Raw genomic sequence first — 19,838 nt, 5'->3', positions numbered from 1 at the left:
ACCTTAAAGCCCATCCAGTTCCATGGACAGGCACACCTCCCACTGGATCAGATTACTCAGAGCCCCATCCAACCTGGCCTGGAACACCTCCAGGGATGGGGCAGCCACCACTGCTCTGGGCAACCTGGGCCAGGGCCTCCCCACCCTCACAGCAAAACATTTCTGCCTAAGATCTCATCTCTATCTCCCCTCTCTCAGCTTAAACCCACTCCCCCTCATCCTATTCCTCCACTCCCTGATAAGAGCCCCTCCCCAGCTTTCCTGGAGCCCCTTTCAGTACTGGAAGCTGTTCTAAGCTCTCTCCAGAGCCTTCTCTTCTCCAGGCTGAACCACCCCAACTCTCTCAGCCTGTCCTCTGACAGAAGATGCTCCAACCCTTGGAACATCTCCACAGTCTCCTCTACACTTGCTCTAACAGAGCCATGTCCTTCCTCTGCTGAAGCGCGAGGCCTAACGTGTGGCCCCTACACACCTTAGGGGTTCTGGAAACCTCTTTTGGCTTTTGGAGACTCTCCTTCTAAGGAAGGCCCCACTTACCCTTGCCCATAGGCCAGGTATCAGCAATAACATGGCAACACTTGCCACCAAATCTCATCAGTTTAGTCTATAAAGTCATCATTGACTCATTTCTCTCACAGGCGTTACCACGCGCCTCCAACTCCCCATGTAGCACCTCAGCTGCTCCCCAGCTCCTTCCCAGCAACTCTACACAACTGGGGGCATAAGCCAGTCTCTCTCGTGTTTTGGAATAAGAGAATATGAATAGAATGAGGCAGACTCCACAAGGCTGAGCCACATCGACTACAAAGATCCATCACCAATGCCACCAGGGTTAGCAGTGCTGCCCCTGGGAGCCCTTTCCTCCACAGCAGCAGCTCCCTCTGAACTCACGGCTGAGCCAAGAGAGCAGTAATTCTTCCTCTGTGTTGACCAAAGGCTGTATCATACACAGGCCCCCGGGGAGTTAAAATAAGGATCACCACCAGGTCAGGCATGTCTCCCGATCACAGCCATGCACTCATCTGCCTCTCCCAAGAGCTTGGAAACAGTCTCAAGCACAGCCCCCATAACCGCTCTAAAACATGTGGAAGAAGAGGGAGGAAAAACCGCATGGTCAGACTGGCAGTGTCCGAGGATGAGCTTGAGAGATGCTCAGACTGAGCTTTCCATCCCCTCTTGCTCAACTGTCCACGACAGCTGGCGATCCCATGGGGCCATCACAGGCACATGTTGGATGGAGACCCCAGACATCCTTTCCCCTTACCCAAAACACTGTGTTTATCTGAAAGTCAGCTTACTGCAGGTGTAAGGGAGCCCATGCCCTTACAAGTTAAATTTTAGCAAAAGCAATTCGCTGGTTTGCCTGGACAAACTGCTGGGAGCACCAGCAGCTCAAACTGTATTGATAAAAGCCTCTTTGCTCTAAAAGAATGGGATCAGTTCCCCGCCCCGACAGAAAACATGAGCAATGCAGAGCCTCAGATCACAAAGCACAAGAGTTTCCTGTATTTCTGCTGGGCCACAAGGCAAAAACTCCACATCTGACAACGTCTGCAAAGAGAGTCACTGTGAAAACCTCAGAGACCAGCGGGCAGAACAGGTTTCCAGCCTCTTCCACCAGCTCCAAGACCACTGAAGCGTGCAATAAGTCACCGTACAGGGCATCTTGACGGTGCTTTGCTTTGCTGCCCATTATTTTGCATCCCAAAGCAAGCACCTGCTGTGTTGCCAGCAGCCCCCTGCGAACTCCAGGAGAGTATCCCAGTGGATCTCTTCCAAGGTGCTCCCATCAAGAACAGCAGGACAAAGCAATCAGGAAGCAGACAAGGAAAGTGTGACTTTCCCATCGTGGAGAAACTGCTGGGACTTGCTGGAAGGCATCCAATTAGTTAACGAGCACTCTAGAGCTGAGTCTGTCTGGCATCAGTAATTAATTGCCACAAGACAAGTGAGAGTGAATACATTGGCAGAACCCATGTCTGTCCTAGGGATGGACCCAGGAAAAGGAGGTTTACCGAGCCAAACCCATACTGGAATGGAGAGGAGCAGCTGGTAACGAACAAGTGAAAGACGTGCATCCCCTGTGCAACACCAGGAGCAAACACCACAACCAGCTCCCACCTCAAACGTCTTGTACGAGGAGCTGGCACAGCCAAGCACCCGTGGCCACCCTGGAGCTGATCCTCCACTTTGATACCAGCCCATCGCAAGCTGAACGCGTGCTGTGGTCATGCAGCCCCTGAAAGCTTTGCTTCCGACAAGCAGCACTGTAGTAAATTAAGCAAACAGGACACATCAGCCTGGTCAGGCACCTCCTGCTTCCACCATCCACGATCACTGATGTTTTGAAAGTCCGGGAATAATTTCTTTATACCCATTTTCCTCATTAGTCTCCTGCTGTAGGTTCCTGGGCATCCTCCAGCGCAGGAGGACATCAGCTTCCAGATCTGAGGTGTCTCCGAGGAACCAGGCTGTCACAAGCAGCATCAGCCCTCCTGAATGCAAACAACCTCCTGCCAGGTTCTCCTGGTTGAAAATTAACGACTGATCTCCAGGAAGGAAGAGAAGACCTGCTCCCAAGGCATGCACTCCCAGCCCTTGCAGTACCACAGCACCAGCTGCCTCTCCAGAGCATGTCGCCATGCAGCAGGAGATGCAAAGCTGCTCTCCATCCAACCCCTGTGATAAATTAGCCAGAGATTCAGGCATTTCAGTGCAGCTGCCTCATCTGCCAGCATGGCAATATGATTAATTTTGGGTGCAGATGAAGCTTATTTACCAGAGACACGCGATGGACAGACAGGCTACAGGGGCATGTGGGGAGCCCAGGGGCACAGGGGAAAGCAGGAGTGGGGAGGCAAAAGGCAGGGAGGGAAAGCAAGGAGCCGGCCCAGGACATCTCCCAGGAAGGCTGTTTGCCACATTGGCTGACGCTTAAGCATGCTGGGGGAGAAAAGCCCTGCATGAGGAGAGCTATTATCTCTCCTGGGGAGAGATGTGCAACAGGAGGGGTATAAGAGTATCAGGAAGATGGAGCTGTGAGGCAATTACTGTGCTTCAAGAAAGGAAGTTCTACCACTGCCACCACTTCTCCCACCGCTGCACCCTCCTACAGCCCATTTTCCACCTTCTCCTCTTCTGTGGGGACCGGCAGGTCCTGTCCTGCCTGTCCCCATTCTGCAGCCAGACACGTTTGCTCTTCACTGCTGACAGAACAGCCAGAACTGCTCCTGCAGGAATTGCCTGAGAAGGCAGAGCTGAATGTTCACTTCTTGATATAACACGGCCGCAACATGGAAAAATCAGCCGCTTGGTTGTTCCATCCCTTGACTGGAGTTCCTCCATGTGCTGGAGCAGCGCCCAATGTAGTGATGCTGCTTGCACGACACGGCACAACTCCCCCAAGGGCTGAGACAACCCGAGTGTAGAACAGCCTGAAAGCATTTCAGTGGCGAATGAGACAGCCCTACTCTTAATTCCCACATCACATCCTGCACTGGCACATGCTCCAGGTCAGAGTCCATCCCGCTAGTGGCATCAGCACTACTCCTCCCCAGCTCTCTGGACTATCCCAGCTGACAATACCTTTTGCTAGCAGATGTGCCATTAAGAGTGTCACCTGGCGTTAGGCATGAGCTGCCAGCATCAGGCTCCTCCGCTGTTATCGCTATCCCAAGCGATAGCATGGGCATGGCAGACACGACAGCCAAAGCAGCAGGGATTCTCAGAGCAGATACAACTGGAGAGGATGACACACAGCAGCCCACATCTTCCACCAGCCCACCCATCCTAGCTGGGCAGGAAGAGGTCTCGGGGACAAGTGGCACTAGGGAAGGGACCTGAACTGCTCCCAGCTGAGGCTGCCGAAGTCATGAGCAAAGCAAAGATGGATCAGCAGTCTCTGCACAGATTTAGGGTGCGGAGTAGTTTTTGGGGTGAGCCAGTGCCATGCCAGATGCCCTCCAGTGAGATGGATGTGCAGGGAGAGGGCATCAGGCCAATCCATCACACACCAGGATTTACCGCAGTCTGTGCTGCCAGGACCAGCCATGGAGGGCACAAGGCAGGGGACACACAGCAGCTTGTGTCCCGACACTTCTACATGGACAACAGCTCGAGGAGGCATCAAACGACACATATAGGAAACCATAGGGATGGACTGGATGGAGTCGGAATGTCCAGGGAACACCATGCGTGACTGGCAATGGAAAGAAGGAATCGTCACCACTGGTATTTATTTGCCATCATTTACCCATGCTGCAGTCACACACCCTAAGCAGTGGTGTCCCCATCACAGAGCAACTCCGTCCCGGAACAAGGTCATATCAGCAGCACCTAAAACCCCAAGATCACCACAGCTCCCCTCTCTTTGGCCTTTTTAGGCTCCAACTAGTGAACCATTTTCTGCTCAAGGAAAGAGAAACTGCTGAGTTCAGTGGCGCCATGCAACCTGGGACAACAGTAACAAATCCTCAGGCACACAGCCTGGTGTCAACGCCTTCGGTGGGACTCAATTATCAACCCAATGGGTAGCAGCAAATGGGAGAAGCTGCTTTTTGGATAAACATGTCTTTTTTTTAAGGAAAACACACGAAAAGGGCAAAGGCAAAGATGATGCAATGCACAGCAGCCCTGCTGCCTGCAAGACAGCCCAGCTAGTTTATCCCAGCCAGAAACAGGACCCTTTCTGCTGCGTTAACGGTATGGTAAGAAAACCCACGGGACTTTGGAAGCGTGAAAACGTCAAACACAGAGTAGGGACTTGTGCCTGAGAAAGGGGAAATTTTATGCTTCTGCCCACTGGGTGCCCAAGGAAAAAGCAAACAGGGTGGCTGGTGGCAGAGTGGGTTGCATGAGAGGAGCCAGAGGGTTGCAACCTCTGACCTTCATGTTTCATCCAGGTCATAAATGCTCCTCAAAATCTAGCTCCTCTGCAAGGTCCCTTGAGAGGTTTTGTTCCACTCCACCCATTGCTTTACATCCTCATCTTTCCAAATGGCCCCGGACTCCCACGCTAGAGCCCCACGGCTTGTGATGGCAACTGCAAAGCCATCCCAAGTTTATTGCAATCATCACGCCAATTACTCAATTGAAGCCCTCAGTTCCCACGCATCAAAGTTTACCCAGGAAGGATCAAAGATGCCAACACAGTTTCCGTTCACAGATTACAGAGCAGCAGCGAAAAATGTATCTCAGGTAGTTTTCACATTGTGGGGAAATAGTTGTTCCAGCACACGAGTGTACGTTCAGGGGCTGGCTCCTCGGCAAAGGCGTGTTTGGGCTCTTACACCTGCCTGAGGAGCAGCACCGGTGCCCAGCCCTGCTGCTCCTCCAGCACCACACAGCACTTTAGCACCAGCACGTTCCCATCAAGGAGAAAACACCATTGCACTCACCAGAGCTGAAATCCTGCAAGGACCTGCTGGCCAGGCAAGGAACCTGAAAAGGAGGAAAGAGAGATGTGGTTAAGTGAGGATGTTGTTGACAGCCATGGGCATTTTAAGAGGCTGACAGAGGAACGTTGGCACTGCACCAGCCCCACATGGGTCGCATGGGGCATGTTCCCCTACAGCAGCACCAAGCCCAGCCCCGTAGGGCACAGAACTGTTCCGTACACCCCATCTGCCCCCTCCAGCTGCAATAGAATTTGAGTCCTAGATGAGATGCCTACTTAATCAGCACATGGACAGAATTGCTCAGATATGGACCCTCCTGGTTCAACCCACAGCCACAGCATCCAGGCACACGTGCTGCCTGTGGAGCTGGCTCAGGCACGTGGGCCCCACTGCGTTCCCACAAAGCAGCCAAAGGGCGCTGAAGCCTAAGAGCAAGAAAATGAAACCTCCTTCCTTGTGTCCCCTACGTTCAGCCAGGGCCGTCTCAGCAGAGCCTGCTGCACACCCACCCTGTTTCCTAAGCTGGCAAGAAAAAGAGATCCTTACTTCAACAGAGAGGCTGGTTGGGAAGCAGGGTGTGCCAGGGCATCATTCCTCTTTGCTTTTAAGTTCATTTTTGCACCCAGGTTTCCCCTTTGGTGAGAATCTGTTGCCCTTTCCTGAGGCAGCTTCACAGCACATCCTTGTAGCGGATTTGCCCTGTGCTCCCTGCTAGGCACTTTTCCTCTTTTTCTTCCCTCTTCTCTCACTTCTCCCCTGCCACCAGCTGTGGTCAGAGGTGTGAGGGCAGCACCCATGGGCACAGGCACTCTGGTTGGGCAGTCTGCTCCTGTACCTAATCCCACTAAACCTTTTGGAAGCGCTGCATTTCCTGCAAGTGCTCAAGAAGCAGCTGCCAGGATTGCTTTTGTTGACCAACAAGAAGCTCCACCAGCTGGGAACAAGGACCTGGTTGATGGCTGTGGCACTGTGAGCAGGAGGGAGATTACCTCCACCTGTGACTCATCAAGGCCACCTAAATGCATTTGGGCCACCTAAATCCACCAGCCCGCACTCGCCAGCATCTCTGGGTGCCTGGCAGGTGCCAGCAGGGCTGCAAGACACAGCACATGGTGGGAATTGACCAAGGGATTAAGGAGCGATTTGCTCCACCCTGGTATGAAAACAGGACTGTCCCATCGCTGTTCCATCTGCCAGTGCCTCACCAGCTCCTGGAGCACGCCATGCAAATCTATGCTAAGAAGTCACAACAACACGCCTGGGAAACCATAAATATCTGTAAAAAATCTCCTCATAAATCCAAGAGAAGGGGAATTTACTGCGCTTTCTTTGGAGATTTCTCCAGGTGTTCCCTATTAAGCCATTGTGCTCGTTTGCATAAGTATTCCTCAGACAATAGTCTTCTCTGCCATCAGTTATCAGCTCTGCAAACAGGAGCAGCTCTGGGCACGGTGCATGCAAACACCCAGCTGTAAAGATGAGGGACTGGTTCCTTACATCACCAGCTCCTCAGGGCAGGGGGGACGTGCTTTAAATCAGCCACAACCAGAAGGAGGTTGTACTGACTCAGAACCAGAGCAGGTCCCTGGGCAGTGCTAATGTCCACGCAGAGGACTGGTGGCTTCTTGGGGACAGGCAAGACCCAGAGGTCCGTGTCCCTAAGGCTCATCCTGTAGCTCAGGGATGGGCACCCAGCACTGCCATACTTCTTAAGGAGGAAAAAAAAAAAAAAAGAATAGTAAAAAGTGAAAAAACTCTGCCTCACCCGTGGACCCTCATTCAGCAGATTTCACCTCGAGCAGCTCCTGCAAGGCTGCCCAGGTTAATTGGTAGGAGAGCATGTTGTATTTCAGATATGACATTTCTTTGCTTGCTTAACGTATCGTTATCATGACTTCCGTGTACTTCTGTGTAGATGGGTGGGAGACAGAATAAAATTAATAATATGCTTCCTTCCAGCTTGAAATTCTGAGCCTGTCCTCCGCTGAGTGCAATTACTGTGTATATGACTCCTTTAATCTGGCTAATACTGTAAGTATACTGGAGATTAAGGGATTTTGGGCTGCAAAGTCCATTTCATCCACCCAGGCCTCCGTGCAAGGGAAGATGAGCAGGGGAAAGGTTGCACAGAAGCCCCAAGACTGAGCAGGGTCTGACCTGAAGGTGACCATCCCACCATGTCCCCTCGCTGCTGGGGACCTCTCCCAGGCAGCCGGCAGCTCTGAGCAGGGGGAACAGAGAAGGGTGATAGGAGCTGCTGGGGCCAAAGCACCTGCAGCCACAGCCCCAGGGCTCACCAGCTGCCGGCAGCTCCCAAACCCAGCGCGTGGCCATCCAGGGCACTCCCGATCCTGTGCCCAGCACCTCTGTCACACTCGTGGAGTGCCGAGCCCTCCCTGGTGTGGTGTGCTGGGGACACGGTGGCATGGTAAAAGACTTAAGCGGTCACGATGCTGCTGCTAAGAGTGTTCTCCAGGCACCAGGAGAAGAGCTGTTATCTCCGAGCTGGAAAGTTATTAACACCACCAGAGAATTTCTGCTTTGGCCAAGGTGATAGTTTCTGTCTGCTCCGTGGAGAGTAAAGCTGCAATGCCAGCGTGCCTGTGGGGCAGGACCACGCTGCCAGGCCCTGGCCCCACACCCCAGCTCCTGCAGGGTAGCAAACCACAACTTTGTAGCCCTCAAGCTCAACAAAGCCTCAAAAACAACCCTCCTATGGACTCAGCATTCTTTCCCGGTTCACAGTAGGCACAGCCCAAGCACTGCCACTGCTCCTGCCCAGGGAGGAAGCCGCAGCAAACTCCCTCCAGCTGATGTAGTATGAAGCAGAGCAGATACAGGGTTCCTCTGTGAGTGAGGCAGAGCAAGGAGATGGCTTTAAGTAGTAAAATCTGCCCTTATGTTATGAGCTCAGACATGGCCTTATATATCCCCAAGCAGCAGAGGAGCCATCTCCACTTTGATCTGGGTTTGATTTAAAATGGAGCATCTCCCTCAGCGTCACCAGCGGGACAGCAGCGTAGTAACCTTGTTTTCCTCCACTTTGTCGCTTTTGCCACCCACTGTGTGCCAGAGGTCCAAGGGCCACATGCCAGAGCTGCCAACTCCAGCTCCCTGCGCTCCAGGGAGCCGTGGCCACGCTGTGCCGGGGCAGCCGCAGAGGCAGGCTGTGTTCCCCTCCCCGTACACCTCAGACATCCGTGGTGCCCACCTGCTTTGCCCTCCTCCATGTGGTGCAGCTGTGGCAGGAGGGGATGCTCAAGGAGATCTGGGGTGCGGATGAGCCAGCTCAGAGCCAGGAAAATGAGAACCTGCCAGGGTGTAATGCCAATTCACCGCCCATTAACTGCCTGCAAATCCTCTGCTCCCCAGCCTTATCTTCCTCTGCCATGTCCCCTCGCTCCCCCTCCTCCTCTTCCCAGGCTAATGGGCTTTTTTGGATGTGGAGACAGCTGTATAGGTACCCTTGGCTGTGCTTGGGAGTGGTGTGGCAGTGGCTGCAGGGAATTCTGATGGGAGACATCCCAGGCACACCCTCCTGGCACCTGTGGGCAATGGGGTTGCCCCATTCAGCAGAGCTCAGTGCCAAACACTCGCTTGTGCTCTTGCAGATTGAATATCAGGCTCCAAATGTTAACTTTTACAGCACAATATATCCAGCACCAACCCACGTTGTCAGGAGACACCCCAAAGCCACAACACATCTGGATGCAAATGATTGTTTAAACACCCCACACGGTCCTGTGGATAAGGGATAGATTTACTGTCACTTCTTGTAAAATTGGGAGGGATCAAATCAAACAGCAGAGCAGCAATGTCTGCTGGGCGGCGGGCGAGCAACCAGCAGTGCGGCTCAACAGCTTTGGCTAAAAAGGAGCTCTGGAATACACAGCAGCAAAGCTCACTATTGAGGCATCTTTGCTTGCATTTCCTTCCTGAGTAGTGAATTTGACCTGCGAGCCCTCCTGACCCATGGCAGCCCAGCAGAGCACTGGCAGCTTTTTGAATCAGCACTTTCTGAATTCAGCCTGATTTCAGTGGTCTTTCACTGCAGTGCAAGCAGAGCAGGCAGGGCAGGAGGAGGGGGCAGCTCCTGTGCCCACGGGTGCTGCCCAGCGTGGGCAGATGAGCTGCCCGGGGAGGATCAGTAAAGTTTCTCAGATCAATGACAAATGAAAACCACTGACAGTGGAGCGAAGGCTGAGCCAGCCACTCATCGTGGGCTGGCAACGCAGGAATTCAGCAGCTGACTGCAACACAGAGGTGACAAAAGATGAGGGCCACAAAGATGATTCGAGGGTTGGAGCACCTCCCGTACAAGGACAGGCTGAGAGAGTTGGGATCATTCAGCCTGGAGAAGAGAAGGCTCTGGGGAGACCTTCGAGCAGCCTTCCAGTACTGAAAGGGGCTCCAGGAAAGCTGAGGAGGGGCTCTGGATCAGGGAGTGCAGGGACAGGACGAGGGGAAATGGTTTTCAGCTGAAAGAGTGGTGATGGAGACGAGATCTTAGGAAGAAATGTTTTTCTGTGAATGTTGGATGGGGCTTTGAGCAGCCTGATCCAGTGGGAGGTGTCCCTGCCCATGGAAGAGGGGGTGGAACTGGATGAGTTTTATGGTCCCTTCCAACCTAAACTATTCAATGATTCCATGATTTCCAGTTCCAGTCCATCCAATTCCAGCCCTCCTGCCATGGGCAGAAACACCTCCCACCAAACCAGGCTGCTCAAAGTCTCATCCAGCCTGACCTTGAACACCTCCAGGGACAGGGCACTCTTGTGGTTTGAGCTAAATTAGAGTCAGTTTTCTGTCTCTAAATCAGTCACTCTAAGTAACTCCATTCTCTGAAAGCTAACTGCATGTTTTTCAGACAGTGTTCTTCCTAGAAGTAATAACACAAGGTATTGATGCAAAAAGGCCAATGCTTATACTTATTCCTATAGCAACCAAGGCCATCCTCAAGCTGGTGGAAAAGGGCTGCACCTGCAAGGAGGGGCACATAGGGCAGGTGACCCTAAAATGACCAACAGAGTATTCCATCCCATATACTTCATACTTGGCATAAAACTGAGAGATCATGAGGGTCTCACTCTCTCTTCTGTGACGGCCAGTGAGGACCTCATCTATCTGATTGTCCTGATCCCCAATCTGTCCATTCCTGAATCCAGTACCCGAGTCCAGCCATCTCTTAGCCGTGGACCCATTCCCTTTTGTCTGCTCTACAGTCTTTGTGGTGACATATAAGTCACTGAGGGCCGGGGTTGGGGGTGCAATCTCATATATTTGTATATATTTCATTACTTTCTAATTTTTTTCATTGTTGTTATTATTATTTCATTAAAGCTGTAGTTTTAGTTTTCCAACTCGCAAGTGTTTATTTTTTTCCTTTCATTTCCCTCTTCCCTTTTCCTCTGAGGGATTTGGGAGTGTAACTGCACAGTTTTAGCTGTTGAAATTTAGCTGGGCTGGGGCTAAAATCATGACAGGCAGCTATGACTTCTCTGGGCGACCCACACCAGGGCCTCACCACCATAACAGGAAAACATTTCTTCCTAAAATCTCATCCCAATCTCCCCTCTCTCAGCTTAAAAACTTTCCCCATCATCCTGTCCCTGCACTCCCTGATCAAGAGCCCCTCCCCAGCTTTCCTGGAGCGCCTTTTAGTACTGGAAGCTGCTCTACGGTGTCCCTGGAGTCTTCTCCAGGCTGAAAATAAGACACAAGTGTTGGATGGTCGCTACTAGAAAATATTGAAGCCGCTAAGTTAGGAGCAAGAGCAATCGTCTGTCTTGGTCCTTGGGGATGGCACAGTCTGCAGCTCAGACGTCGAGCAGCATCTCCCCTACTGCCCTGGGTTGCTGGATTCGTCCTGCTCCTGTCTGGCCGCTCCGATAAAAGCTACAAGCATCAAGTCAGGCACAGCAATATTATTCTGCAAAGATTTTGGGCTCTCACATTTACATGCTCAGTGTGGGACCTTGGGAGCTCCTGCAGTCTCAGCCGTGGCACTGACCTTCCCCACCAGCCTTTGCTCCAGCTCAGCAGGTCACAGCCATCTACAGAAGCAGCCAAGCAGGAACACTAAGGCTCATGGGATGGGAAGGAGAAGCATTCTCAAACCCACCTAAACCCTCTGCAAGAGCTGGTAGCATCATCCCCAGCTCCCTACCCATAACCCCTGCAGCATCTCCTGCCCCCCCCAAATTCCCCTTCATTGTAGCTCCTGCATTTTATCTTTAAAAACCACAACAGGCAGGGGTAAAAAAAAACAACAAACCACATGACAAACAATGCAAGAGAAAGAATACAACAGCCCTTGAAACCTCATCCTACCTTTGAAAGGGAAGGATGGAGGCAAGGCAAGAAAGCCAGTATAAAGCCTCATTACCATCAGAAATCCTCTCTCCCTGCCCTTACCTCCCCACTCATTTCCATATCACAGGGGACACAATACCTTTCTTCTCTTGACAAAGTCCCATTTTTGCAGAGCCCAGCTGTCCCCACTCCCAGCACCCGGCTTACGGAGCCTCGGAACAAAAGCCCAGCTCACACCTGCCCTGGCAGGCGGTGCTGGGGTGTGAGTATCCAAGCCCTTATCGCTCTCTCCGGAGCAGTTTTTATCATTATTATTAGTCTACTTCATCTTTTTTTTTTTTCCTTAGCTTCAGGATCCTTTAGTCAGTCAAATTATACTCAGAGTAGCAGAAGTGGTGGAAAATAAAGCACTATAAGGGTTTCAGGAAGTTATTTTCATTTCAAGGAGCATGTAAGAAAGGTTGACAAGTCTTTATTCTGCTCTTACGGGATAATCTGTAGGTTCCCAGCTGATATGGGGGAAAAAATTAAAAGCCTCAGAAGAAATTACAGGAAGAAGTAAAACCCAAGTCTTTGCATAAATTGACGTAATGTGCAGCCTGGCTGACAGCTGAAGGCTCCAGAGGGTGAAATGTCAGCGCGGAGAGGAAAGGGCAGCCACCAGCTCCGGGAAGGACCGGGTAGAGGATGTTTGGGTGCAGAGCAGGAGGATTCCTCAGCCCCCTTCAGCTGGTCTTCTCTCCTGCTAAGCGGACCTGTCACAGCTTTCCAATCCAGAGCATCGCTGACACAGCAGGCGGAGGAGAGAGGAAACGCAAAGCAGCTCAGACTGTCGAGCAGCATCTCTCCTACTGCCCTGGGTCGCTGGATTCGTCCTGCTCCTGTCTGGCCGCTCCGATAAAAGCTACAAGCGTCGAGTCAGGCACAGCAATATTATTCTGCAAAGATTTTGGGCTCTCACATTTACATGCTCAGTGTGGGACCTTGGGAGCTCCTGGCAAGCGTCAAATGCAGGACTGGGAGCTGAGCCAGGGTGCTGAGGAGGGGGCCAGGACCGCAGGGCGCCGTGCAGAGGGAAGAGAAGAGGAGGAACCATCAAATCCTCTCCACACCACTAGCTTGCGGGGATTAGGGATGGATGCACACAGTGTGGGATGGCGAAGGGATGCGGAGCACGGCTGGCGCAGGGTCCTGAGCAGCGCAAAAAGGTGGATGAAGGCTTTTGCAATACAAGACAGCTTTCCTCCCAGCAGCATCAGCGAGGGAAGGAAAGCGAGGTCTCCCTCTTCCTGGCCAGGTCACAGGGGTCCAATGCAGCCCCCTCCAACGCGGCAGAGTGGCCATCCTCGTGTCTCTGCAGCTGTTTGGCAGCTGAGCCACGCGGTGCTGAGGCGGTGCTGTCACCAATGATTGATGGCACAGTTCAGGAGGAAATAAATTCCCAGGCTTTCGCAGGAGGTGAACTGGGGGGTGTATCCATCTTAAAGATACTTAATGAATGTGCCACAGCCCGTGGAGTGGCAGCAGATACATCTCTGCAGCCAGCACTCCCCACACCATTCCTTGTGAGGTTCTGGCACAATTTAACAGCTTCTTATTGATTTTATTTATGTTCCCCAGGCCCTGTCAATATTGTCCCAGTCCAACAAGAGCCAAAGAATCATGGCAGGGACCCGTACTTGCTTTTCCCTTCCTTCTCATCCCTTACCCATCCTAGAATGCATAATCATAGAATCATTGAATGGTTTGGGTTGGAAGGGACCTTAAAAATCACCCAGTTCCAACCTCCCTGCTATGGACAGGGACAACTTCCACTGGATCAGGTTGCTCCAAGCCCCATCCAACCTGGCCTTGAACACCTCCCGGGATGGGGCAGCCACCACTGCTCTGGGCAACCTGGGCCAGGGCCTCCCCACCTCTCAAAAACGTTCCCCCTAGTCCTGTCCCTGCACTCCCTGATCAAGAGCCCCTCCCCAGCTTTCCTGGAGAAAAAAGTTCACCTTGTTGAACTTCATGAGGTTAATCTTCTGCCCAAGGGCAACACTGGGGACAAAACCTGGTGTCTGGGCAGAAAAGATACAGTTCTGGGCTCCTTGAAACATAGGTTTATGTGGACTTCAGCTCGGCCCTTCAGGCCAAGAAAGAGGATGACGCAGGAACACTAGAGGGATGGGGAGCACCAGCACAGCACTGGAGCAAACGCTGGTGCCACCCATACCACCTTGGCACCAGGCTCGGGGTTGCATCTTTGAAACTCAAAGCAAAATAAAATAAGGACCTTACAGAGGTCACCCTTGCAAGACAGACTTTGGAAAGTCTTAGCTTTTATGTAGCATAGCAGACCTTCATTTTCAAGGCGAGAAAAATGGCAATCAGCAGTTCTGGTGCGTGGCTTGGCTTTGTTTTTCCTTCTTTCCCTTAGGGGAAAAAAAAGGAAAGGAAAGCAGCAAAGAGCAGCAAAGACCCAGCTGACCTTTCTGGCTAAGAGACCTTGTCTGAATCACTGGATGGTAACAATGAATGAAATGCCAGTGCCCTGCCTTATAAATACCAGCTTCCTCTCGGGGTGAAATGCCAGCTTTCGAACGTGGAAATGCCGCAAAGAAAATGTCACCCTCCCCAAGGTGTGAAATGCCAGCCTGCTGCAAGCGCCCCGGCTCACCCACGGGAGGACGGGCAGGGTAATGCCTGCAGCCGGGACCCATCAGCCTCCTCCCATCAGTGGTCTTCTCCAAAGCAATAGCACAAAGGGGACAGGGCTTCAGCGTGGGGCACCCGGAGCATCAGTCCTCCAGCGTCACCTTTAGCACCGCAGCAATGAGCAGGTTGGAGAAGCCGCCTTCAGGATTTGGGGGGTTTAGTTCTTTTTTTCCATTGGCTACGAGATATGTCAGTCTGGCCAGCGAGCCAAACAAATCACATTTAAAGATTGGTTCGGATCAAGCCAAACCTGTTATTTCCAGTTTTTCCAGCTAAATGGAAAAACAATTGAGTATAAGAAGATTTTGTCATCTAAAGAGTTTATCGCACCCTGAACCCCTAGTTTGCAGTCAGCACTGCTGTTGCTGGGTTTAATCCTATTTTGTAAACACAGGGAATCATCCAACATTGAATCATAGAATTATAGAATCATTAAGGTTGGAAAAGACCTTGAAGATCATCAAGTCCAAACATCAACACAATACCAACCTTCCCACTACACCATGTCCTGAAGCACTACACCTACATGGTCCTTTTTAACCCCTCCAGGGATGGAACTCCTGCCTTCGGCAGCCTCTGCCAGTTCTTCATCACTCTTTCAGTGAAGAAATGTTTCCTAATAGCCAATCTAAACCTCCCCTGGCGCAACTTGAGGCCATTTCCTCTTGTCCTCACTTGATACTTGCTTGAAGAGACCAGCACTGACCTCACTACAACCTCCTTTTAGGTAGTTGCAATGTACTGTCCTTGTGTGAATAAATGGTTCCCCTGAAACTGGTGATGTTCACAGCATCCCCCCCTACCCTTTCCAGTGCCAAGATGGAGCAAAGTTTGGTCAAAAAGACATGTTTTTCAGCTGTTCATCCTTCCTTTTCTTCCTACTCAGCATCTTTCTGTGGTGGATCCCCTACTACCGAAACCCTGACAACAAACGCACATCAGGTCAGGGCAGCGAAGCAGGAGGACAACCTCCCTTTGTGGAACCCGAAGGAGCATCACTGGGAGCTGTAGGGCTGTGTAAAAGGAACCAAACCTTTCTACCTGGTAAAATTACATCAGGAAATGAATGAAGTTGCTTTTTGTCATGTGGGAATTGGAGCTGTTCTCTTTCCCCACACCCACACTTTTTTTTTCCTCCTCCTACCCCGTAAATGTGTGAAATAACTTTACCACCTTTTTTTTCTTTTCCTTTCGGTTACTCCTCCTCCCGTCAGATCTCGCCCTTCCTGGCATTTGAAAATAACTCATGAAAAGGAGGAGGAAGAGGGGAGGAATAAAAGGAGATGTGGGGATGCAAGATGGAAGGGGAGAAGAGGGAAAAACATAAGAAGAGTGAAAATACATGTTTTTTCAAAGCAAATCAGGAATGGTTAATTGCTTTGATTCCAGAACGCATTCTGGAAAGGTCTACTAATTTGGGAAGCCTGGGAAGGTTATTCCCATTCTGTCATTTGTTAGGTGACATCTAGGAAGGAATTGGTATGGGATGCCTGCCTACCCCTGCCTGTACTCTCAACGCGCAGGCAGCCGTCTCCAGGCAGGCACTGGGCTGCCGCAAGGCAACGCAACCCTCCATGGTACCAGATATCATTTATGACTGGAGCTGGTCAGGAACCATCTGACTAAATGGATTTTCTCCTAGAGCGATGCTTATGGATGGAACTGAAAGGATTGGAAAAAACATGTTGGGTTTGATAACCTTCCAGCAGAGCAAAGGCACGGCCCCAACCCTGCGCTCTGCCCAGCAGCAATGGGACCCACAGGACCCGACCACACAGCAAGGGGAAGGGTCTCAGCCACCTCCGGCGCTCAGCTCTGGCTCAGAGCGGGCTGGGATTTGAAGGATTTCTTTCACAGCCGGCGCCAGGTTGGAAACCAGGCTGTTCCCAGCTTGCCGGCAAATGCAAGCCATTAGTGCTGGAAGCAGCTCTGGGTGGTGGCTTCATGCCGCCCCTCTCCCTGCCTCGTGAGCAGGAGGAGATCTCCTCAGGAAGCGGTTTTAATGCATCAGCGTCCATGTGCATCACGTCCAGGGCTTTTCCCCAAGCGCTTCTTTGTAATGGATTTAATCCTTGACCCAGAGTGATGCTGCCCTCCCAGAGGTCCCTGGGGAATCAAATTCCAGGTTCCTCCCTAGCTTTCCTGTGAGGGAAACACAGCCAGGGGAGGAAGGGGGGGCAGGCAGCTCCTGCAGCTTCACACCCCTAATGCCCCACATGCACCCCACAGCTCACCACGAACTCCCTCTTGGCCTTGGGCAGTGCTGGAGCAGCCGGTGCAGGAGGATGGATGCTCCCTGCCAGAGGAGGCAGCTGGGTCAACCTTCCCCTCCTACGTCTGGAGTGAGGTGCTGCAGAGACAGCCCCTCACCCCAGCATTCTCCCTTGCCAGCCAGATGTAAGACCTGCACCGCAGCTCTTTGCCCCTTCCTGAGGTCTCTCTTGTCATTCCTGTTTGTGTTGGCAATCACCTGAGTATCCCTCATCTCCTTTCCATATCTCCTCTGTCCCTGTACAGCACTTTCCACCTCCTCCCCACACGTCTCTGTTGGGCAGCAGCTCTGGGGCCAAAGGGATGCTTTCCAGCTTTAAAAAAACCCACAACTTAATTCACTACAAAGCAAACACTTCATGTCTGACATAGAAGAGACTTGGGGTTTTACATCAGCAGCAGCACAAAGAGAAATCCACAGCTGGAGTGGCCACAGGAGAGCTGGCAGTGGCAGTCATTGCCAACACAGCTGCTGCCAGAACCCCAGGGAGCAATCCCCAAAGGTGAGGTCTCCGTGGGGATACATGGATCCAGTGCCAAGTCCAAAAGATGCTCCTCATCCTGATCAGGAGCACAGCAAATGCTCCTTGCCCTGAAAGCAGCAGGAGCCAAGAGGGGAGCTACATCTTGTACAGTGCCACACCAGCACCTGAAAACACCAGGAAAGCTGAGCTGGGCTGAACCTCACCACAGTGACAGCACAGTGGGGAAAGCCTGGCTGCCGAAGGCCAGGTTCTGGCTAAGCAAGACCATCCCCATGTCCCCCGAGAGTGAAGGCGAGGTGCCCTGCATGACATGCACCTCCCTTGGGAGCCTGAGTGGGATGAGTTGGCCAAGGCGGATGGGCATAGATGCCCAGACAACACACAGCAAAGAACGTTTGCAGGAGCCGAGCAGGACCATCTTCAGATGACGGTGGGATACTGAACATTTCTCCAGCTGAATGCCTGAGACTAGAAATCCACTTCTTTCTTTAGGAGATGCCACCCTGCAACATTCCCTCTTCCCACCCTCCCACAGGGACACTCACTTCTTCCAGCTGAGCTGAGGGAACAAACAAGTCATCACCCACTCCAAGTAGGTGGGTTGGCAACGGCCGAGGAAAAGATGCTTTATGTTTGGCGACAGTCCACAGAGCTAACTCAGCAAAGCCAGATGATAGGCAGTGAAGCCACCCTTTCCAATAATAGCACTGCACGGCACGCAGATCACTCTTGCTCAAGAGATCTCCAAGGGCTTACTGCGAACTTCGTAATACCCCAGTTTCCAGCACACAGGAACGCTGCTTGCAAAGCTAATCATTTTCTAGTGTGTCTTCATTAGACTTTAAACACACTGTTTCTGGCCTCTTGCATCTCTGCAGCTGCTGGAGGCCATAGGCCTGATCCTGCTATTGTGTGCAGAGGTGTAAATGTGTTTATCCACAGCTGAAAGAGTATTTGCAGGATGTTACACCATTCTTTGTGGGTGCTCTTGGATGCTCACTGGCACATGATGTCTTTTCACCGTTGAGGTGACAACGAGCCTGCAAGACCACAGCCTACCAATGTAACCTCGTTCTGACATAGTTCCTCCTCTAGGACCCCACTTTTTAGCTCCAGCAACCTGCAGAGGTCTGTAGCTCTTGAGGTCTGCAGAAATCCCTTCTTTCCCAAGCTCACACAAGTGATTTGAACTACTGAGCCTTGAAATGAGACGCAGAACCTTTCCCACACACCTCCTTGCATGCCACAGACCAAGAGGCAAATGCTCTGAAATATGCCTTAATCCTCACTTACAGAAGACTCTCTTTCTAGAGTGGCAAAATTATTTTATTATAGGGAAAACACAACCAAGGACGATGCTGAAAGCCCTTCCCAAGCTGTGTGCGACTAACCACGCGTTAACAGCCAGCAATCCCCTCTCGCTGGCAGGCAGCACTGCAGGGCAGAGCGATGGGGGCTTCAATTGGAAACACCAGCTCTGCCCAAGGCATGGCCAGTGCCAGGCTCCCGATGTGCCCAGAGCCCCATCCTCCTCTCTGCTCCCCAGCATCCCTTCATGTTCTACCCCGCTCTTGGGCCATTCACGGGGCAGCCTCCCCCAGCCTGGCCCCGGGAGCCCACGCTCCTACGCACCTCTCTAGGTTTCAACACAGAGTCCTACTAGTGTTTTAGCTTGGCTGAACCAGCTTTTTTTCCCAGGAAAGCAAGTTTTGATGGACATTTTTCCCAGCCAGCTGAAAAGGAGCACAGGGCCTGCCAGCACTTGCACCACTCAGGTGTTCCTGCGGGTCTGGATCAGACCCAGCACAAGCATAAATATCTACCCTGGCTGGGAGGTGACCGGCTGCAAAGCTGGCAGTTCAGCCTTACAAAGCCATGCTGAGGGAGACATGGGGTTTCCATCCTCTGTAGCTCCCAGCATAGGAACAGCCCTGCCACGTCTCTCTTATGGGATGTAATGCAGCAGGGAAGCGCCACGGCCTTGGGCGAGCCCAGCTCTCCCACTGCCACCGGGGTTGGATGCGGGGCTGATTAGAGGGATTAAAAACCAGCTCAGCAGCCAGCCGCAGGAGGGATGTGCTGGCAGGGGCCAGGCTTGCCAGCCTGCAGGATGCCACGGGAGAATCTTGAAAGGGAAGGAAGATCTGAGCCTGCACATCGCCGCCCAGCTCCCGCTCTAACGAGGAACAGGAACAACCCGTGATTAGCAAAGAGTTCCCAGATGAAAGCAACTCCATCCCTAGGATCTTGTTATTATTTCACAGATGCTTCTCACATACCTTTTCTTTATTGTTATTTTTCTAAGGTCTCTCTTTGCTCTAGATAAATGGTGCCTCTGTGGCTGCAGGCAGCGGGTGGCGCGGAAAGCAAGGCAGCTGCCTGAGCACACGTACTCCACCTCTGGGGTTGCTCAGACGTACCAAGCAGCAGGGTCTGGCAGCAAGAACCCCACACAGGACCTCAGCCCACCTCCCCAGCCCCTTCCCCAGCAGGACAGGCTTCGCAATGGCTCTCTTCTCTGGGAATTGCTAAGAAATCCCAAAGTGAAAAGCACCAGCAGAAAGTGAACCGTCATGACCCAGCCTTTACCTCTGCCTTCGGGCACGATTGCCATAAGACAATTTGAAATCCAGGCTTAGGAGATCCCGCCTAGCCTGCCCCAAATCTGGCAGGG

At 52.1% G+C, this 19,838-nt stretch overlaps 1 protein-coding gene across 3 annotated transcripts in view; it reads right to left on the bottom strand.

The window, feature by feature from the left end:
* Nucleotides 1-19,838, bottom strand: part of LINGO1 (leucine rich repeat and Ig domain containing 1) — a 168,034-nt gene that overhangs the window by 108,956 nt on the left and 39,240 nt on the right. For all 3 annotated transcript variants that reach the window (XM_054077687.1, XM_054077689.1, XM_054077690.1), the window contains one exon: nucleotides 5,397-5,439. The gene's annotated coding sequence lies outside the window, so the exon portion shown is untranslated. The remainder of the gene's footprint in view (nucleotides 1-5,396; nucleotides 5,440-19,838) is intronic.

This window comes from Cuculus canorus, chromosome 12 (assembly GCF_017976375.1).
Source record: "Cuculus canorus isolate bCucCan1 chromosome 12, bCucCan1.pri, whole genome shotgun sequence".
Classification (NCBI taxonomy): Eukaryota; Metazoa; Chordata; class Aves; order Cuculiformes; family Cuculidae; genus Cuculus; species Cuculus canorus.
This window is presented reverse-complemented; position numbering and strand designations above follow the sequence as displayed.